Below are 22,190 nucleotides of genomic sequence, written 5' to 3'. Positions count from 1 at the left end.
TGTACGTGACCACTTGCTGGGGAGACGGTTAGATCACAGGAGGCCGTTAGATAGGGGGTCGTTCCCCTTAATTGTCTGGAGATTGGCTTTAAGTGGTGATTATTGGTTTCGCGCTAAGGTGGCATCCTGATTTAGCAAACGGGAGCGGGCAGGTTAGATCGCAAAACGATCGGCCCCGGCACGGTTTCTGATTTTGGCCTCTCCCACAGTCTTAACGGTTACGTTGAGCTCTGCGCCCTTAGAAACCTTTCTGTTCAATCACGCCCGTAGACTCACCAAAGGCCAATACAATTATAAGCAGGCTTCTTATATTGTTTTACTTCAGCCTCCTTGCAATAAAGGCCTAAATGCCATTTTCTTTCTTAATTGCCTGCTGCAACTGTAAGATAAATTGTTGTTCCTTGTAGTACACCCAAATCTCTTTGAACATCAATAGTTACATGCTTTAAAAAAATGCTGGTTTTCTAGTCTTATGGCAAAAGTGTATAACCTCTCACTCTCCACATTATACTCAATTTGCTGCCTTGTTGCCCACTCACTTAACCTGTTTACATCTCTTTTCAGCCTCTGTGTCCTCTCAACAGCTTAACTTCCCACCTAATTTTGTATCAGCAAATATAGATACATATATCCCTGTCTCTTCATCCAGTCATTAATATTGACTGTAAATAGTTGAGACCTCAGAACTGACACGTCCATCACTTCACTACTCACAGGCTGCCAAGCTGAAAAAGCACCATTTATTCCTATTGTTTCCCATCCCTTAACCAATGCTCTGTCCATGCAAATATTTCACCTCAAACTCCCTGAGCCCCTATTTCTGCATGACACCTTATCAAATGTCTTTTGTAAATCCACATATACATTTACTGTTACCCTTTATCCACCCTATTAGCTACCACTTCAAAAAACACCAAATAACTTGTCAAACACAATTTTTCTTCTGTGACTTATTCCAATCATAGCAGCATCTCTATCAAAAACTATTTGCTTTATACAGTCTAGTAGATGTATTTCCAGGGTAAATTAACGGAGGCACATGATTCCGAATTGTTGGTAGACAGTGAACGATCAAACTTATTACACATCATTATTTTTAACACTTAAAAAATATTCCGTCCTTATAATTTGGCATGGAAGGTTTTTTTTTCACGTTCTCGCTTTCAGAAATTGTCCAAAGTCCAAATGATGTGTTACTAATTTGAAGTAAGATTAGTTAGATTTAATATACAGCATTGCAGATGTTACGACCATGTAAAAGGCGTAGCCTTAAAGAGCTAAGAATGTATGTGTATGCAACCCCCTTTTAATTTCAGAGTGGTTCAATTTGAAAATAACCTAGCAGACTAGCTTTCGTCTTAAACAAGATGGGTTAGTTTATTGCTGAAAGTTACCCAGGCAAAAGTGATAAAGTTATTAAAATGCGGATAAAGGAAAAAGATACATAAAAATGAGATTTCTATATTGTTGTGGGCCCCCTGCTGGAGTTCCATTTGTCCGAAGTGAAGGGATTGAACTTGAAGTTCTGTTTAGTAGTTCTGCAGTCGTGAAGATGGGACTTTGTCTCCACAAGGACTGTGCGGTGGTCACTTCTACCGATAGGGTCATGGACAGATGCACCTGCAGCAGGCAAATTGGTGAGGATGAGGTCAAGTATGTTTTTCCCTCTTTTTGGTTCCCTCACCTTTGGCACCTGGACTCTTTTGGCAGAACATCAGTTGATTTCTTAATACTTTCCTCTTTGTTCTCTCTTGATCAAGAACCTTCTCATTGATGTTTCTCAAGAGTTCTTCCTGGGGTTCGGCACACTGACTCACAGGATGGCTTCTTACAGCCTCCTTCATACAGTTAAAAAAACACAAAAATGGCTGCTTTGTTTCACTGTTCACCAGGTAATAAAGTTAATTATGTTGTTGTCCTTTGAAGTCCCTTTCGGTCTCCTGTTCCCTCAGAAGTAAACATTTAAAAGATTCAATGGACATCCCTGGATGGGTCTTTGCATTTTTTAAATAACTCAACATAATCAGCTCCAGAGATGAGTCTAACGAGGTCTGAATAAACATCGGAAGGTAATGTTGTATATCCATACTTCCATTTTGATAAAGACTATAAAGCTCAATGTAAAGGTTTGAAAACATAAACATGCCTTTAAAACAGTTGTCCTTAAAACCTGTAAGATCATAATTACATGTTTGTGACATAGAAAAGTCTGCAAAATGTGCTCCAAATATATCTTCGCAAAACTGAATCAGGATGAAATGGAGCCATTGTAGCATAAAACAGGAACAATAATGTTACAAAATCAATTCACAGCACAAAGTCTCGCCAATTAGGAGCATATATCAGGAATTCAGGTGCGTATGGATTTTCTGTCGCTAAAATAATTGGATGCAAAATCTTGGCGTTACATGCAAGAATTCCCAATATTCCTGGAGGGTGAGGTGCTGCCTAATAAATAATATTTCATAAAAATTACTTTCAGGATGTCATACCAAGTGTGCTTAAAAAAAAAAAATTTAAGGGACAGATATCAAAAATTTGTCGGTGGAGTGTACTTTGTTTCAAAAGTTTAAATGGCTTCCAATAAAGTAAATATTTTTAACCTCTAAATTTTGTAATGATCCACATGTTGACTGATAACTTTAAGATATTTGAATTCTCAGTGATCAACATCAAGGAACTGCATGGCAATATTTCAAGTTAAGATTTTTATTGCAACTGACTAACTGGGAGCAACGTTGACTAAACATTAACTGTAGTCCAGTGGTTAGAACTGTTGCTTCATAGCACCAGGGTCCCAGGTTCGATTCCTGCTTGGGTCACTGACTGTCCGGAGTCTGTACGTTCTCCCTGTGTCGGCATGGGTTTCCTCCAGGTGCTCCCCTGGTCTCTTGACACCCCTCCCCTCTTCCCTCTGGACCTCCCCAACGCACCTATTAATGGGTCCTCAAGCCCCTTCCTCATCACACCTCAGAAGGACAGGGCACCCCCGGGCACAATGCCCAGCATGGGCAACCTGGCAATGCCAAGATGTCCAGATTCACTGTCAGGCTGGCAATGCCAAGATGCCCGGTGGCAGCTTGAGTGCTCGGGTACCACCCTGCCCAAAGCCCGACCACCAGGGGCCTCCCTCCGATAGCCTGGAAGGTCCCTCAGGGCAACCCAGTAGCACAGTGTTAGCACTGCTGCCTCAGTTCCAGGGACCCAAGTTCAATTCCGGTCTCAGGTAATTGTCTGTGTGGAGTTTGCCCTTTCTCCCCATGTCTGCGTGGGTTTCTTCTGGGTGTTCCGGTTTCCTCCCACAGGCCAAAGATGTGCAAGTTAGGTGGATTGGCCATGCTAAATAGTCCCTTAGTGTCCAAAAGGTTAGATGGAGTTATTGGGTTACGGGGACAGGGTGGAAGCTTGGGCTTAAGTAGGGTGCTCTTAGGGGGCTGTTGCAGACACGATGTGCCAAATGGCCTCCTTTACACTGTAGGGATTCTATTCTATTAGAGTGCCGTTACGACTGGTCCGCATTTGTGTGGATCAGTGTCAAATAGCACCATGGCGAGGTCTCCCAGGCACAGGCATTCAGTCACAAACCTTGGAGAATTCGGTTCCGACATATTAGGTGAGCTGAATTGCTCACTTAAATAAGCAAATCTGGATCTCGCCTCATGATGTCTCGTGAAATCTCGTTAGATTTACAGAAGCATTCCAAGCATCGCAAATCTTGCAAGAGGCATCTCATAAGATTTCAGGCCCTCGTTGCATTACCGGTCAGGCACAACGAGGCTGTTCGATCGTGTCCTTTATCTCGTGATATTTCTCTTTCACTTTCTGTTTGTAATCTCAGAGGCACGCTGCCCACAGACAACCCTAGTTGCTTCTGCCTTTGTTTTCAGGTTGTAGCCATGTAAAATGGCTGCGTTCCGATTAATCTGGCCAAAACCCAGTTTAAAATGGCTAACCCGAAAGACTGCTGGGAAAAGCAGCCAAGAAGACACAAGCAGGCAGCTGCAGACAGGTTTGCATATTCAGCTCTGGGAACGTAGACCAGATCGATACTCAGGGCTATCAACAGCCCATCAACCCAGGTATCCGCAGTTGCATTCAGGACTGTTTACACCTAATCTACTCAGACATCCACAGTTAAATCGGCTATCCCCGGGAACAATTGCAACATATTAGCAATTGAATACCAGGCCAGAACTGTCGGCGCCTGCAGTGGCCGAAACAAAGACAGGTGAGCGACCACCCCCCCAATCGAGGAATCGCCTCACCATTGGACACATCGACCCCAGAGATTGGGGACAGAATCCAATCACTTGGGACTCAGGGTCAAGGGCCACCCCGGGAGGCGGGAAGCCCCTGGGCCCTATAAAAGTGAAGGTCCAAGTTCAAATCTCTCGCTCGCTCATCTTCGCCTGCTCGAGACCTTCACAAGACCAGCCACCGGCAGCAGTAAGTTTGAATCCAGCGATCGCTACCCGGTAGAGACACCAAGCCACCGCCCTGTAGCAGCCTTTTGAATCCCGCGGGCCAGATTTGATTGGACAAGCCATTCGTTTCCCTGACCTGGTGGGCTCGTCCTAAGTTAAGTATTGGCCAGTAGTGATAGGTTTATTATATAGAAAGTAGTATTAGGGTATTAATATTGCTTGTTGTATATAATAAATGACCGTTGTTTTAATCCTTACTAAGCGATGTGCTGTGTTATTAATCATAACCTGAACTTGAGCCACGTGGCGGTATCATAAAGATACCTGGCGACTCATGAGCAAAGGTGACCTAAACAGAGCAAATAGACTAAGGTTAAAAAGAGCAACATAATTGGCGACATCCTGACGGGACCCGATCTAAAAGTGGAAAAACACTCCGGGAGAACCCTAACATTTTGAATTAGAATCCAATCGGAAACAACAAAAAAAAAACCACAAGTGTTCAAGCGGTTCTGGTTAATAATTCACAATTCGGAAGTGTGTATATGCATGCGTAACTAACAGGGTTATAAGGCAAAACTGATAGATTTTTTGTTGCGTCAAAACTATCGGCAGTTGGTATTTTGGAAATTAGCGCAAGCTGTACCCGCATCTACCACACCACCTTAGCCCCCTGTTCCAAATTCGAACGTAACGAGCAGATAAGAGAGCCATGCAGGCAATGCAAGCGATGCAGCGCCTCATGAACCCTGAAGATTTTGCTGTTGCACCAGTCAGCAGCGTAGGAGCGGGGCAGTGTCCCGTTTGGGAAGTGGAAATCCGCAAATTTCTGCAGGACAAAGGATGGCCCGTGTGGAAGGATTTCTGCAGTAACGACAACTCAGGTCCTGGAAGTATAGGGCATACTTGGTGGGAGAACCTGAGTGAGATCCACAGAAAGAGTTTAGCCAAAGCGCGCAAGCCGATGGCAATTGTGTCCTGTCTGGCACAATTGCGAGGCACAGAGGAGGTCGTCAGGACTCTCCGCCAGGAAATAGAAGGCATACACCAGATAAGTAAAACCGATATAAGCGAAATTGAGAAAGAGAACCTGGAATTGAAAGGGAGATTAACAGCAAAGGACCAAGAGGTGGCTGACGCCAAACGGGGTCACCAATCTTGTCTGGCGCACTTGAGAAGTTTCCAGTCACAATATGAGAAGGCTTATCAGGACCTGCAGCGTGCAGTCCTGGTAAAGAAAGAAACAGAAAACCAGTTAGAGAAGCTCCAGAAACAATGCAGTGATCTCAAGGCAGCCTTGAGAGCGCTCCACGCCACAACAACGGAACAAAGGCAGAGTACTTTAGACCATGCAAAGTGCTGAAAGCAGGTTGCAGACTTGAAAGCACTGCTTTCTGTCCAAAAGGGATTTCAAGAAACCTTTGGGGAAAGTTTAGAACAGGAAGACGACCCTGATTGGGAAGAATTGCAAGAGACAGCGCAGAGATATGTTCAGGAAGCATGTGCGCAGGGAAAACCCCAAAGGAGGAAAGCACCCCCACCCCCCACACAACAGATAATACAGGCTCCCATGAACCCTGTAACAACCCACCGCACCGCCACAGCAGACGCGGCGGAAGTCTTATATTCCACCCCCCTCACAGTGACCCAATTACGGGACGCGTGTGCCAAAATCACACCGTTCCTCCCCGCTTCAGACCTACACCATTTCTTTGCCACCGTCAAACACCAGGCGACCATGTACGGCCTGGATGAGAAAGAGCAGGTAAAGCTGACGGTCCTCAGCTTAGACCCATCGGTCGCAGCAGCCCTTCCCGACCCACAGAATGTAGGAGGAGGCACCCTTGCAGAAATGCATACCGCGATCCTGGATGCGATCGGGTACAACTGGGGCGACCCCGTAGACGGTCTGAATAAATGCAGACAGAAAAAGTCTGAACACCCCACAGCGTTCGCAGGACGCTTGTGGATTCATTTTGCAGCTGTTTTCGGCAACGTAGATCGCGCCCATTTGTCCGCAGACAATATGGCCAAGTGGACCCGCACCCTTATCTCCCATGCCACGGAAGCAGGACAGAATGCCTGTAGCAATTATGACCCCTCGGAGGAGGCTCATAATGAGGAGTATGTGGTCAAGAGATTGTCCCGCGTTTGGGAACAAGCAGCTCACGGTAAATCAGCCACTAGAACACCCGAGGAAAACCAAGCCGCCGCAGACGTGCAGGCAGTAAGAACCACTCTTCACAACCCCGCCTGGGTAAATGAGGGAAAGAACAGCCCCCCAGCCAAGCCGCAAGAGTGCTACAATTGCGGAAAATTGGGACATTTTGCTAGAGAATGCAATGGCCCTAAGAAACCACAGAGTGCCCAACAGACCGGCACTCTCGATAAGAAAAAGGCGAGCCCGTAGTGACCGAGAACTGAGGTGTCCACATGATGATTTAAAGGAGACACTTGGTGAAAAGTGTTGTCCTTTCTGATGGAACCTGCAGAATGTTTTATGTTGTCTGTCTGCTTGTTAAATGTTGTTCGTCCTACAGGAGAATTCTCTCACCGCCCCACACCCATTCACCTGAACTTTTAACTTTTCCCACTGACACCCACCGCTGCCACACGCCCATTCTGCCGAAACCTCTGAGGACTTGCCTCAGACAGCCACCACCGCCACACGCCCATTCGGCCGATACCTCTGAGGACTTGCCTCAGACACCCGATCATAGCTACTCTTCTGATTTGATGGTAGAATCAGAACAGTAACCCCACCATGATGACTACATTTTTGTCCGTTCTTTGGTCACTCAGGCAGTGGAGAAACGGCGTGAGACCCGCCCTGCCTGGGGACCCCCCTGTTGGTCAAAAACACTCGGGTAGGGAAGATACGGTATTGGTAGCCGTCCTACCCGGGGACTCCACCCAAATCTTACCCGTCGCGGCCCACAAGCGCCTCATTCGAACTTTTCTTTCAAAAACAGTTTTATTTTATTTAGGCAACCTTTGGGTTGCTGCCACATGCTATTTACATCCTGGAACATTTGGATGATAAACTTAGCACTGGTCCACCATTGGGAAGTGTGCCGTGTCCAAACATTTGTTTTGAAAAAAAAATGGGGGGAGAGTCACATACTGTGACCAATTATAAGGGTTTAATTGGCCCCAAGAAGGACAGACACACTAACACACCAGATATTAAACCAAAGTATATACACACACTACGCTTGTCTTACAGAACTCCAGAAGCTCCAAGTCCGGAGAAAACCAGCAAAAACAGGAAAAGGAAAGAAAGACAGCCATGAGGACTCCTTTCTTCGTGCTCAACATGCTTGTTATGGACTTTTTGTTGCGCGGGAACGCGGACCCTATTACTCCAAACCCCTCTGCCATTAACGCTTTACTGCCCCGTAGTACTGAGGGCCCAGTCACCAACCACGCTGCATTATCCTGGTGTGCCAAGTTCATAACTTGGTACTCCCTATCGTACATCATTGAGGCACTGTTGGCATTGGCTATACTCAGTTGTGCAGTACAGACCATGCGCATCCGCAAGTGGAAAAGGAGAGCGTACCGCGCTCGAACCCCGGTCTATCGGATCCAATCCCCGATATTCGGCTACAACCAGACCCCAGACCCCCGCGACATATGAATAATAAAACATGCACTGGCGGTTTGTTTTTTCCTGTAAATAAAAAAAGAGAATGTGTGGAAATGTATGATCCTGAGCTTGACTGCCAAGCCAGGAAGGAATATATTAAATGTTGTAATTGTCATTGTATAGAGAGATAAGACTGTAAGTTTGAAGAATTGTTTAGGTAAAATTAGAGGTTCCCAGTTTATTTTTTTCCAGACACATGCCCCTGCCTGACATTGCGCCCTCAAGAATTGTTTAGGTAAATTTTTGTGCATAGCTAGGGTCAGAGTAGTGGCCATGTGGGAGGTGCCCCCCCAGTCGGGAAGCGAAGAGGACAAAATTTATATGATCCTTCACGCTTCGCGTTAGGATCACAAGGCGGGAATGTAGCCATGTAAAATGGCTGCGTTCCGATTAATCTGGCCAAAACCCAGTTTAAAATGGCTAACCCGAAAGACTGCTGGGAAAAGCAGCCAAGAAGACACAAGCAGGCAGCTGCAGACAGGTTTGCATATTCAGCTCTGGGAACGTAGACCAGATCGATACTCAGGGCTATCAACAGCCCATCAACCCAGGTATCCGCAGTTGCATTCAGGACTGTTTACACCTAATCTACTCAGACATCCGCAGTTAAATTGGCTATCCCCGGGAACAATTGCAACATATTAGCAATTGAATACCGGGCCAGACCTGTCGGCGCCTGCAGTGGCCGAAACAAAGACAGGTGAGCGACCACCCCCCCCCGATCGAGGAATCGCCTCACCATTGGACACATCGACCCCAGAGATTGGGGACAGAATCCAATCACTTGGGACTCAGGGTCAAGGGCCACCCCGGGAGGCGGGAAGCCCCTGGGCCCTATAAAAGTGAAGGTCCAAGTTCAGATCTCTCGCTCTCTCATCTTCGCCTGCTCGAGACCTTCGCAAGACCAGCCACCGGCAGCAGTAAGTTTGAATCCAGCGATCGCTACCCGGTAGAGACACCAAGCCACCGACCTGTAGCAGCCTTTTGAATCCCGCGGGCCAGATTTGATTGGACAAGCCATTCGTTTCCCTGACCTGGTGGGCTCTTCCTAAGTTAAGTATTGGCCAGTAGTGATAGGTTTATTATATAGATAGTAGTATTAGGGTATTAATATTGCTTGTTGTTTATAATAAATGACCGTTGTTTTAATCCTTACTAAGCAGTGTGCTGTGTTATTAATCATAACCTGAACTTGAACCACGTGGCGGTATCATAACGATACCTGGCGACTCACGAGCAAAGGTGACCTAAACAGAGCAAATAGACTAAGGTTGAAAAGAGCAACAAGGTGTGAAAACTTTGCCCATTGTTCAAGCCCCTGTCCTTAACGTAACCAAGCAACTTGGCCTGTTGCTGGGCAGAACTCAGCAAATCACATGACTCTCTTTATTTTACCTTAGTGACATTATAAACAATGTAATAAAACCTCGCTTTCATAATAATTCATTTCATTAGACTTGAATTTTATCAAGAATTTTAAAAAAAATGTAATTATTACCTCCTACAACTGCACTAAGGCACAAAGATTATTGTTTGTAACTTTTGTCATAACAGTATCTATGCCAGTTCTTTAAGAGCTACTGAGCTAGGCTTACTCCCCTGTCATTTCACTGAAGCCCTATAATTTTTTCCTTTTTAGATAATTATCCAATCCCTTTTGAAAATCACAATTGAATCCACCTCTGCCACAATCTCAGCCAGTGCATTCTGAATCCTAACTATCTGGTGTGTAAAAAGGTTTTCCCTCATGGCATCTGTGGTTCTTCTGCCAATCACTTTGTTTTCTGGCAACTATCAAAGGCAGCTTATTATTTGAAGGAAAAGCTGCATCAGGTCTTACTTGAATGTTTTAGCTTTATTCAAAATACTGCACTAAATAAAAAAGTGAGAGACAGGATTTTTAAAAAGGGGCAATAAGTAAATAGAGGCCCAAACAAACAGAACAATTAACAATAATGACTAGACCTTTTCCCTACTTCCCTAGGTACCAACCCACAATTAATGTCGACCCAATAATAAAAAAGCAGCTACAAGGCAAGCCCTTCTGACTGCCCCAAGGACAAATCCATCTGCAATCAATCAAATAGGGCAGCATTTGTAACAGGCCTCAGTGGTGGTATCTGATAATCTGTGCCCCATTTAAGAATATTAAAGAGATAATCCACCACATTTAAGCATCAACTTCCAAACTGAACTGGCTTCATGCATTATTAGAAAATAAATGCACCATGGCAAAAGGGTTGAAGCAAAATTACTGGATCCGCAGCAACATATTCACATTAAAAAATGCAATAGAAACCTTTGCCTCATTCTTTTGCTTTAATTACCAGTTAAGCATGAAAAGACTCACTTGTAAATCTGCTCCATCTGTCCCATAGTAGTAAGGTTTCAGTAACAGCAGTGTATACTAATGGATTTCAGTAAAGTTTCTGAAATTCATATTATAAAATTCTAAGATCACATACAAGAAAAATAGAGCTTCAATTGAATTTTCACTTTTAACAGTGGCACTAATTAACACTTTATATTAACAAAAGTAAACATATGAACTGGGAATACACGTAAAGAGTTATGATTTTAAGCAATGCATGACTATTCATGACTCAGTTCTTCAGTAAAGTCAGATGAGGCCATGCATATCTTGACTTGGTGATTGTAAAATGAGTGAGATGACATAGACAAATGGAAAATGTGGCGATGTGGCACTCAGATGAAGTTTAACATTTTCTGGGATTCAAAGCTAAGAGATGAGGAACCAGGCATATAATTTTTAAAAAGACTGAAGTATAAAATAAATTAGTCAGGGTTTATTTAATAAAAAGAAAGTCAAAGACGTATGTCAAACCAGGTAGGATAAATATATCTGTAGGATCAGAAGCACAAGTTAAATTAACATGGTCTTACATAAACAATACACTTGATTACTTCCTCTGGTATTCACAAAATAAAAGGCCAAGAGTGTCATGTCCTACCCCAATAGAAATAAATAGGATTGAAGTCCCAGAAAGGCTATATAGGTTTGAAACAAATAACTCACTAGCGATAGATGGATATTTGTTCCAGTGTCTTCAGAAACAGGAGAGACTTAGATGGTAATCATAAGGTAAACATAACCCCAGTATAAATAACTGTAGACTGAAAATGGGCTGATATTGTGTGCAAAGGGGCAGTATGGTGGCACAGTGTCAGGGACCAGGGTTCAATTCCGACCTTGGGTGACTATCGGTGTGGAGTTTGCACTTTTTCCCTGTCATGAGTGTCCCTTTGAAGAAAGGTTTGGTCTTACCACATGACGTGAAGCACAGCTTCAGTGATGAGATTTGTGGGTGGAGCTGGGCTGTGGCTGTGAGGTGAGAGGGGTTTTAGGTTTTTGGTTGCAGTTTCGGTGTGTTGCTGTGGCCTTCAGAAGAGAAGCAGCGTTTCCCTGTTTACATTTTAAAGCTGTTCCGGTGAACTGAAAGCACATTGGGTGTGGCACGTTGCCTTGTAACTGTAAAGATAGAGTTGCTTCCAGGAAGGAGCTTTGAATCTGCTGGTTGGAACTGGATCAGAATCTCAGGGAAAGGACCAGTCCCATTCAAGTGAGATTACAGTCTGCCGGGCCATGCCCTTGAAAGGGGTTTTGGTTTATTGGACTTTGTATCGAATTCAAACAGCTACTAAAGGGATTCATTAAGAGATATATACATAGATTACTGTAGCTGTTTTGAGTCGTTTTATGTTTCTAATTGATAACAAATTCTTGTTTTATATATGTTAATACATTCTTATAATAAACTTTGTTTTGATAAAAGCGCCTAGGAAGTCTGATGAATCACACCTGAAGTGAAGACTCTCGTGCTCATCCTAGCCAAATTCAACATAAAAGTTATAGGTCAGGTGAGATTCATAATACATTTTGGAGTTTCAAAGCTCTGGCCCATATCACTCAATGTCTATGTGGGTTTCCTCCGGGTGCTCCAGTTTCCTCCCACAGTCCAAAGATGTGCAGGTTAGATGGATTTGCCATGCTAAATTCCCCCTTAGTGTCCAACAGTTAGGCAGGGTTATAGGGATAGGGCAGGGAAATGGGCCTAGGTAGGGTGTTCTTTCAGAGGGTTGGTGCAGACTCGATGGTCCAAATGGTCCCCTTCTTCATTACAGGGATTCTATGATTCTATGAAAGCTGAGCCAGGTAGTAACTGAAGTGCTGCTGCGCTACTATGGAAAATAATGGAAGGATTTAATTTGCATTGTATGTATTAAAACTAGAGCATATAATAGGAGATGAAGGTTTTAGCCAACCCAGCTTCCTAACTTTAAAACTGTATATCACAGTGAAACATGAAAGATCTAACCAAAGTTTCACCACAAATTCTACTGGCTAACCTGAAAGTGCTGAGGATTCGGGGAAACCACAAGCATGTATTTTAAAAATGGCTCATACTGAAAACAAGGCATACACGCGAGATAGAGGAGTTCTCTCAGGTGGGAGGAATGTGCTAAGTGGGGTGGCCCAGGGATTGATACTGTTTCTAAATGACAGCAATGACTTGTTTTGTGAAACACCATGAATCATTTAGCTTTACAAATACCAGCAAGGAAGGATAATTAATTCTGAACAACTTGGAAAACTGAAGCAAATTAAACAAAACATGTAACTGCACACAATAAAGGCATATTAAATTTAATATGCACAAGCAAAAAGTTATGCATGGAGGAAGACAGAAAATGGGCAAGGCACGTAACTCCACTGCGTTAGCTTAGCTATGGATGAAAATGGATCCAAGGAGTTTTACAAGGTTTTACACTCAATAAGCTTAACTCCTGCAGAGCAGCAATCAATAAAGCAAACAGAATTCTGAACAATACAAATAGTTGCCAGGTAACGACAATCTCCCAAAAAAGATAATTTAACCATCGTCCCCTGACATTCAACAGCATTACCATTACTGAATTCCTCACCATCTTGGCCTTTTGGCTAAGATCAAGTGTAGTGTCTGCCTTTTGGCTAAGATCAAGTGTAATGTAGATTGAGCCTTTGGTTCAGATCTGGTATGTCTCTCTTGTGAGGACCATGAATTGGATTCAATTTGAATTAAGTTTTTTCGAGCAGGCGAGGAGCTGGATCAGGGGTTCGCCACTGACCCAAACTCTGAGCCCTGGCTTTGTAACTCAGAAAAAGTAATAGATCCTGGGATTACCAGAAACTTAACTGAAGCAGCCATATGAATACTGTGGCTACAAGAACAGGTTGGAGGCTGGGAGTTCTACAGAGAATAACACTTCTTGATTCTCCATAGCCTGTCCGTCATCTACAAGGCACAGGTCAGGGGTGTGCCGGAACACTCCCTAATATGTCTGGATGACTGGATCTCCAACAACACAAGAACCTAGACACTATCCAGGTTAGATTCACAAGAATGGTTCCAGAGTTTAGGTACTTCAATTACATAAACAGACTGGAGAACACAGAGGATAATTGATAGAAGTATTCAAAATCATGAGGCATCTGATCAGAGTAGATAGGGAAAAACTGTTCCTATTTTGCAAAAAACTGAGAACCAGAGGGCACAGACTTAAATGTGTCACATCAAAGGTTACAGAATCACAAAACTGTTACCCATGCATTGCGCAACCACTTGGCCTACCGTGACATAGTGACATTCTCCTGCATTTTCCTCGTACTCCTGCACATTGTTCCGGTTTCAATTCAAATAATCATCCAATGACTTTTGAATATCTCAATTGAATCTGCCGGTACCACACTTCCAGCAGTGCATTCCAAACTCAAACCACTTGTTGTGAGAAAGTTCTCTCTGAAATCACATTTGCTTCCTTTGCAAATCACCTCAAATCGGTGCCCTCTTGATCACGACACTTTTACGAGCGTAAACAGTTTCTACCCATCTACTTTAGCCAGCCCACGCATGATTTTGAACATCTCTATAAAATTTCCTCTTAGCCTTCTTCTCTCCAAGGAAAGCAGTCCCAACCTCTCCAATATAACCTCATAACTGAAGTTTCTCATCACTGGTACCATTCTTGTTAACCTTTGCTGCATTCTCTCCAATGCGTTCCTAAAGTGTGGCGCCTAGAACTATACACAAAATTACCATGAAAAGTAGGAGCTCATGGTGTGGGGGATAACAGATTAGCATGGACAAAGGATTGGTTAGCTAACTGGAAACAGTGTATGCATTTTCGTAATGACAAATGGAGAGCAACGTTGGGGCCTGACTGTTTACAATTTATATCAATGGCTTTAATGAAGCGACCAAATGTACCGTGCTAAATTTGTTGATGACACGAAGATAGGTAAGAAAGTAAGTTAAGAGGAAAGAAGGGGTTTGCAAAGGGATGTAAATAGGTCAACTTAAAGGTGCACAAAATTTGGCAGGTGGGAGTAAAATGTGGAAAAGTGAGAACTTGGCCACTTTGGCAGAACACAAAAGCAGCATGTTATTTAAATGGAGAGAGATTACAGAACTCTAGTAACCAAGGTGCCCTGGTACATGAATCACAAAAAGTTAGTACGCATATACAGCAAGTGATTAGGAAGTAAAATGGAGCATTGACGTTTATTCCAAGGGGAATGGAACATAAGAGTAGGGATATTTTGCTGCAGGTGCACAGGGTGTTGAAGAGACTACATTGGGTATACTGCATACAATTTTGTCTCCTTATTCAAGAAAACAGTTTAAAGGTTCACTCAACTGATACCTGGGATGGAGGGGATAATCTTAAGAGCAAATGTTGGACAGACATGGCCCGTATCCATTGGAATTTAGAAGAGGAGTGATCTTATTGAAACATGTGACATCCTGAGGGGACTTGACAGGCTGGAGGCTGAAAGGATATTCCTATTGTGGAAGAGATTAGAGCTAGGGGACACAATTTAAAAATTAGTACCTCATTTAAGATGGAGATGAGAAGAATTTTATTCTTAAGGTTGAGTGTTTTTGGAACTTTCTTCCTCAGAGAGGGGTAGAGTAAGGCATTGAATATTTTTAAGGCAAAGATAGGTAGATTTTTAACTGAGAAGAGAGTCAAAAGTAATAACTATTAGACAGAACATAGTGTTGAGGCCATAATCATATCAACCACAATCTGATTGAATGGTGGAGCTGGCTCGGGGGGCCGAATAGCCTTCTCCTGCCTCTAATTTCTATGTTCAGATGTAAGCAATGGGGCATGAGAAAAATATTTCATGCTGTAAGTGATTAGGATCTGGAATGCAGTGCCTGAGTGTAGTGAAGGCAATATCAATTAAGGTTTTCAAGCAGGAATTGGATTATAATCTGAAAAGGAAGGATGAGCAGGGTGACAGGATGGAGGTGTCAGTGGGATGTAGAGTCAGCACAGGCACAATGGACTGAAAGGCTTTCGGTGCTTTTACAATTTTAGGACTCCAGGACAAAGCTGCCAGCTTGATTGGCAGCCCATCCACTATCTTCAACATTCAGTCCCTTCATCACCAATGCTACACTGGCAGCAGTATGTACCATGTACAAGATGCAGTGCAGCAATTTACAAAGGATCCTTTGACTGCACCGTCCAAACCAATGACCTCCAGCACCCAGAAAGACAAAAACAGCAGGCGCACGGGAATACACCCTCCAAGTGGCACACAAACCTGACCTTTTTTTAAAAAATTATTTCATGGAATGCAGGCATCCCTACTAACATCTGCATTTATTGTTCATCCCTAATTGCCTTGAGCTTGAACTGCTGCAGTCAAAGTGTTTTAGGGATACCCACAGTGCTGATAGGAAGGGAGTTCCAGGATTTTGGCCCTGCGCTGGAGTTTAGTAGAGCAAGAGGTGACTTGATTGAAACATACAAGTACTTAGGAGCGGTCTTGACAAGGTGGATGTGGAGACGATGTTGCCTCATGTGGTAGAATCTTCCTCGCGTGGTAGAATCTAGAATTAGATGGTAACTGCTTAAAAATAAGGGGTTGCTCATTTAAAATAGAGGTGAGACAAAATCTTTTCTCTCACTTGAATGTCATTGGAACGTTCTTCCTGAAAAGTCGGTGGAGGCAGTCTTTGAATATTTTTCATGCAAAGCTGGATAGATTCTTGGTAAACAAGGGGGTGATCGGTTATCAGGGGTAAGCAGGATGCAGATTTGAGGTTACTATCAGATCAGCCATGATCTTATTAAATGGGAGAGGAGGCTGGAAAGGTCGTATAGTGTCCTCCTGCTCTTGCTCATCTGTTAAAGAATTTTCTACTACACCAAACATTTATCTCCTTCTCATATTACTCATTTTATTTTTTTCTTTATTTTTATTCAAACCAGAGCATACATAAAGACATAATCGTTCGAAAACAAACACAATCCCCACAGTTTGACATTTTGTCCCCTTTTTCTCACTTTAACACCGCTCCCCCCTTCCCCCCCCACACTGGCAACAAACATGTCCTCAAACATGGACAAGAACAAGCTCCTTCTCGCCCAGAAACCCCTCCCCCGTTCCGAGCCCCTAAAAGAGAACTTAATCTTTTCCAACTTTAGGAACACTACTACATCCCCAGCCACGCCAATACCCTCAGTGGCTCCATCGATCTCCACTCCAGTAGAATTCATTACCAAGCAATCAGAGTGGCCAAGGCCACCACATCAGCCTCCCGTCCCCTCCAACAGCACTGACAGCTCCGACACCACCAGAGGGTCCGGCAACATTTCCACCCCCACAATTTTCAATAATGCTTCAAATATCGGGCCCCAAAGCCTCACCAATCTTGGACATGATCAACCCATGTGGACATGATTTGCCAGCTCCCCTCTACATCCCTCACAATTATCCTCTATCACTGAAAAGAACCTGCACATCCCCTCCAGCATCATGTGAGCCCTATTCAACACTTTCAACTGTATGAAGCTCATCCGAGCACAAAACGACGTTGCATTCAACTGGTGCATAATCTCACTCCAAACCCCACCATCCTGACTCCATGCCCAACTCCTCCTCCTACTTCTGCTCAACTTCAATTGGCACTTTCCCTGTACATATCAGCCATTTGTAAATATCTTCCCATCGTCCAATTCATCTGGCAATAACTAACCTGCCCAACAGAGTGTGCTCTGGCAACCGAGAGAACGAGGGCATCTCCTTCCACACAAAATCAGCAACTGATCTTTTTCCTGTAACACACCCAAATTTGCAATATGTCGCATCCATTCCCGCTGAGACAAACCGGTGATTCCCACAAATAGCGGCCAGCATCCCCCCCCCCCCCCACCCACACCAAAATGCCACCTTAGCTGGTTTCAGACTTTGAAGGACAAAGCCACCACCCGACTCGGTATATCTCCCCGGGTAAATGGAAAAAAGCCATAGCCAGAGCCTTCAAACTTACCCCATCACAACACGCCTCCTCCACCTGTAGCCACTCCGCCCCCTCCTCCCCTGCTGGATCTTCTCTACATTCGCCACCCAGTAACAACACAGCAAATTCGGGAGGGCTAGGCCCCTAGCCTCCGCTTACTTTGTAAAAACATCAGCTAAATTTGCAGCCTCTTGTGTAGCCACCTAAAATGGCTGATTCCCTATTAATTTGGCCAAAACCCGATTTAAAATGGCTAACCAAAAAGGCTGATGGGAAAAGCAGGCAACAGGACACAAACGGACAGTTGCAGACAGAATCGCGTATTCGGCTCTGGGGAAGTCGGCCCAGGTCGATACTCAAGACTATCAGCAGCACATCAACCCAGACATCTGCAGTTTAATCGGCTATCCCCGGGAACAATTGCAACATATTAGCAATTGAATGCCGGGCCAGACCTGTCGGCGCCTGCAGTGGCCGAAACAAAGACAGGTGAACGACCACCCCCCGATCGAGGAATCGCCCCGTTATTGGATATATCGAATCCAGTGATTGGGAACAAGTCCAATCACTTGGGACTCAGGGTCAAGGGCTGCCCCGGGAGGCGAGAAGCCCCTGGGCCCTATAAAGTGAGGGGCCAAGTTCAGATCTCTCTCTCTCTCCCTTCTTCGCCTGCTCGCGACCTTCGCAAGAACATCGACCAGAAAGCGTAAGTTTGACTCCAGCGATTGCTACCCGATAGAGACTCCTAGCCATCGACCCGTATCAGCCTTTTGAATCCCGCAGGCCAGATCCGATTCGATAAGCCATTTGTTTCCCTGACCTGGTGGGCCCTTCCTAAAGTTAAGTATTGGCCAGTAGTGGTAGGTTCCTATATAGAGAGTAGCATCATTGTTTAAGCATTACTTGTTGTATATAATAAATGACCGTTGATTTCAATCTTACTAAGCGGTGTGCTGACTTATTAATCATAACTCGAGCTTGAACCACGTGGCGGTATCAGAAAGATACCTGGCGACTCGTGAGCAAAGGTGACATAATCAGAGGTAATAAACTAAGGCTAATAAGAGCAACACTTGCCAGCCCATATGAAAACCAAGATTAACCTGTCCACCTTACAAAAGAAAGCCTTTGGTAGGAATATTGGGAGGGACTGAAACACAAACAGAAATCTCAGCAGGACGTCCTTCTTGACCCTCTGAACTCTCCCTGCCTCTTCAGATCCCCTTTCACACCCTCCAGCAAGCCAGCCAAAATCCATTCATCCATCATGGCCCAGTCATCGGCCACCTGAATACTCAAGTGCCTGAAACTACTCCTGGCCAACTTAAATCGTAGGGCACTCAAATCTGTCCCTCTCCACAGGGCATTCACCGGAAACACTTCACTTTTGGCCATGTTCAATTTGCAGTCTGAGAAAGAAGCAAACTTCTCCAATATGCCCATTATCCTATCCATACATTCCAACAGATTGCAAGTGTACAACAACAGGTCATCTACATACAGCGAGACTCCTTTAAATTGAGGGGAGATAGATATAAGACAGATGTCAGAGGTAGGTTCTTTATTCAGAGAGTAGCAAGGGCGTGGAATGCAACAGTAGTGGACTCGCCAATACTAAGGGCATTCAAATGGTCATTGGATAGACATATGGATGATAAGGGAATAGTGTAGCTGGGCTTTAGAGTGGTTTCACAGGTCGGCGCAACATCGAGGGCCGAAGGGCCTGTAGTGCGTTGTAATTTTCTATTTTCTATGCTCCCTGCCTCCCCTTCCAATACCCGACCACTCCCCTGATGCCCGGAGCACAGGAGATCGATAGCCAACACAAATTGCAGTAGGGATAATGGGCACCCCACCATGTTAATCCTGTGTAACCTGAAATCTCCCGAAATAATCAAATTTGTCCGAACACTATCCGTGGGGGCCGCATATAACAACCGCACCCATGAAATAAACCTGAGGCCCAAACCCGATCCTCCCCAAGACCTCGAACGAATACCTGTACTCTATCCCATCAAATGCCTTCTCCACATACATAGACACAACAGCCTCTAGATGGCATCATAACCACATTCAAATAGTCGTCTAATATTGCTCAACAGCTGCCTTTCCTTCACAAAATTTATCTGATCCTCTGACGCCACATCTGGCACACACCCTTCCAACTGCTGCGCCAGTACCTCAGCCAACACCTTCACGTCTGTGTTTAATAGGGAGATGGGCCTATATGACCCACACTCTACCCATCTTGGGGATTCACAAATGAGCCAACATGGCCGGCTGCGCTCCCGCACCAAACTGTCAGAAAACATCTCCAGACCTACACCTCCCCCTATTAAAAAGTTTCAAATGCTTTATTCATTCTCTTCGATGTCATCGCCAACTCATCTCCCTCATCCATCACTTGCACCATCTCCCACGTGGCCGCTTATTGTCTCAATGAATGCGCTAACAGGCAGCTGGCCTTCTCCTCATACTCATACAAAACCTCCCCGCGCTTTCCGAAGCAGGTCCACTGTCTTCCCTGTCGTCAGCAAATCAAATTCCACAATGGGCGAGGGACTGTACAGGAGTGAACAGCAAAGCATTGAAATGTTGTTGCAGGAGATTCCACAGTTATGGGAATTTACTTTAAACCCTCCCCAACCACACTGGATAATGTCCTCGGGAGGACATTAGACCCAGGCATGTTGAGGTACTCGAGTTTACCGAAAGGTGCCTTCTGCAATCACCATTGTGAGTCCAGCTTAAGGTGTAACCTCCCTGGTGCCAGGGTAAAGGACATTATGAAGAAGGTGCAAAATATTCTGCAGGGAAAAGGGAGAGAGGCAGAAGTTGTGGCGCACTTCAGTATCAATTACATAGAGGGCAGGTATTGAGGTCCGATGGTCAGATTTGCAGGATCTAGGGAGAAAATTTAAAATTAGGACCTTGAGGATAGTAATTGCTGGATTACTCCCAGTGTGGCATGCTAGCCAGAGTAGGAAGATAGGGATGGATAATGCCTGGCTTGAAGCATGGCATAGGGAAGGCTTCAGATCCTGGCACTGGATCCAGCTTTGGGACAGAAGGTAACTTTCGCTAGGCTCGGGTACCTCAACATGTCTGGGACTATTGTCCTCCCAAGGACATTATCCAGTGTGGTTGGGGAGGGTTTAAACTAAATTGACAGGGGATGGGACTAGCATAGATGGGCAGCGTGGCAGCATCGTGGTTAGCACTATGGCTTCACAACTCCAGGATAAGGTGCATTTAGGGAGAAAGTTGGGTAGTATTTTTTAAATGTTTTCATGAACGTTTTATCATTTTATACAAAATTACAAAAAATATAAACGATACCCCTTAACTAGAAAGAAACAACCAGAACTCCCAAAAGCAACCCTTCAACCCAAGGAACAAGACCAAGGAACAAGACCCCCACCCCCCCCCCCCCCCCCCCGCCTTTTATACTCTCCCCCAACCCCCCTCCAACAGCTAAGTGACCAACTCTCTGAAATACAATATAAATGGCCATCATCTCTGGTATAGAACACTTCAATCAACCACCTCATGTTATATTTGACCTTCTTGAGGTGCAAAAATTCCATTAAATCCCCCAACCACGCCAAAGGACTTGCCGGCGATGCTAGCCTCAAACCCAGCAGGATCCTCTTCTGCGCCATCAATAAGGCGAAGGGAAGGCTATCCGCCCCCGCAGCTCCAGTGCATCTGAAACTCCAAAAATAGTCACCAATAGACAGTGCTCTAGCTCTTTAATTAAGCTCACTGACATGGTGTTAAAAAAATCAACCGTCAAAAACCTCCAATTTGGAACAGGAGCAGAATGTGTGCGCGCGTGGTGAGCTGGCCCGCTCAAATAGCAATCACACCCATCTTCCATCCCTTCAAAAAACCGACTCATCCTAGCCTTAGTGAGCTGCACTTGAAACACTGCTTTGAGCTGTATCAGGCTCAGTCTTGCACACGATGACTTGCAATTCACCCTCCCCAGCACCTCACTCATAGCTCCTCCTCCAGTATTGGCCCCAATTAGCCTTTAACCCTTCCACCAAACTCAACTCTTCCCCTACTATCCATTCGTACATGCCAAATGTGCTTCTCTCCAATAAGGACGATGGTGGCACCACTGGAAAATACAAGAACACCTTTTTCAAAAAGCTCCGTACCTGGAGTTATTAAGCGCATCCGAGCCTGCCAAGTCAAATTTTTCCTCCAATTCCTGCAGGATGGCAAACCTCACTTCCAGGACTCTGCACGTCCACCTCACTTAAGCTCATATAGTTCAATCTCTGGAGCTGTGCCCAATCCACAGCCACTTGGACCCCAAGTAGCAAGTAGTCCCCATTAACCGAAACAGCAACCTCCCCAACGCGCAGACCACAAAATATTCACACTTCCCATGTTCTACTTGTAACCGAAGAAGGACCGAAAAGCTCAGCTCCTGTAATTCCTCCCCACTTTGGGGAAACTCCAACTCCAACTCCACCCCCCCCCCACCCCCCCTCCAATCTTTCAAGGTTGCAGGATATATTGAGAAAATGATTGGCAAAGCATATGGTATACTGGGCATCATAAATATAGACATTGAGCATAAAAGCAGCAAAGTTAGGCTGAACCTTTATAAATCTCCAGTTAGACCCCAACTAGAGTACTGTATTCAGTTCTGGTCATCACACTTTAAAGTTCCTTGGAAGGATGCAGAGTTCCAGAAAGATTCCAGGGTTGGGGCATTTTTAGCAACAAGGGGGGAGATTTCATAGAGGTGTACAAAATTATGGATGGACTTAGATAAAGTAGACA

At 44.7% G+C, this 22,190-nt stretch overlaps 1 protein-coding gene across 32 annotated transcripts in view; it reads right to left on the bottom strand.

The window, feature by feature from the left end:
* epb41l2 (erythrocyte membrane protein band 4.1 like 2) overlaps positions 1 to 22,190 on the bottom strand; it is a 322,484-nt gene that overhangs the window by 53,495 nt on the left and 246,799 nt on the right. The gene's annotated exons all lie outside the window — the stretch shown is intronic.

Source organism: Scyliorhinus torazame, chromosome 4, assembly GCF_047496885.1.
Source record: "Scyliorhinus torazame isolate Kashiwa2021f chromosome 4, sScyTor2.1, whole genome shotgun sequence".
Lineage (NCBI taxonomy): Eukaryota > Metazoa > Chordata > Chondrichthyes > Carcharhiniformes > Scyliorhinidae > Scyliorhinus > Scyliorhinus torazame.
Note: the sequence above shows the minus strand (reverse complement) of the source record. Positions and strands in the feature narration are given on the sequence as shown.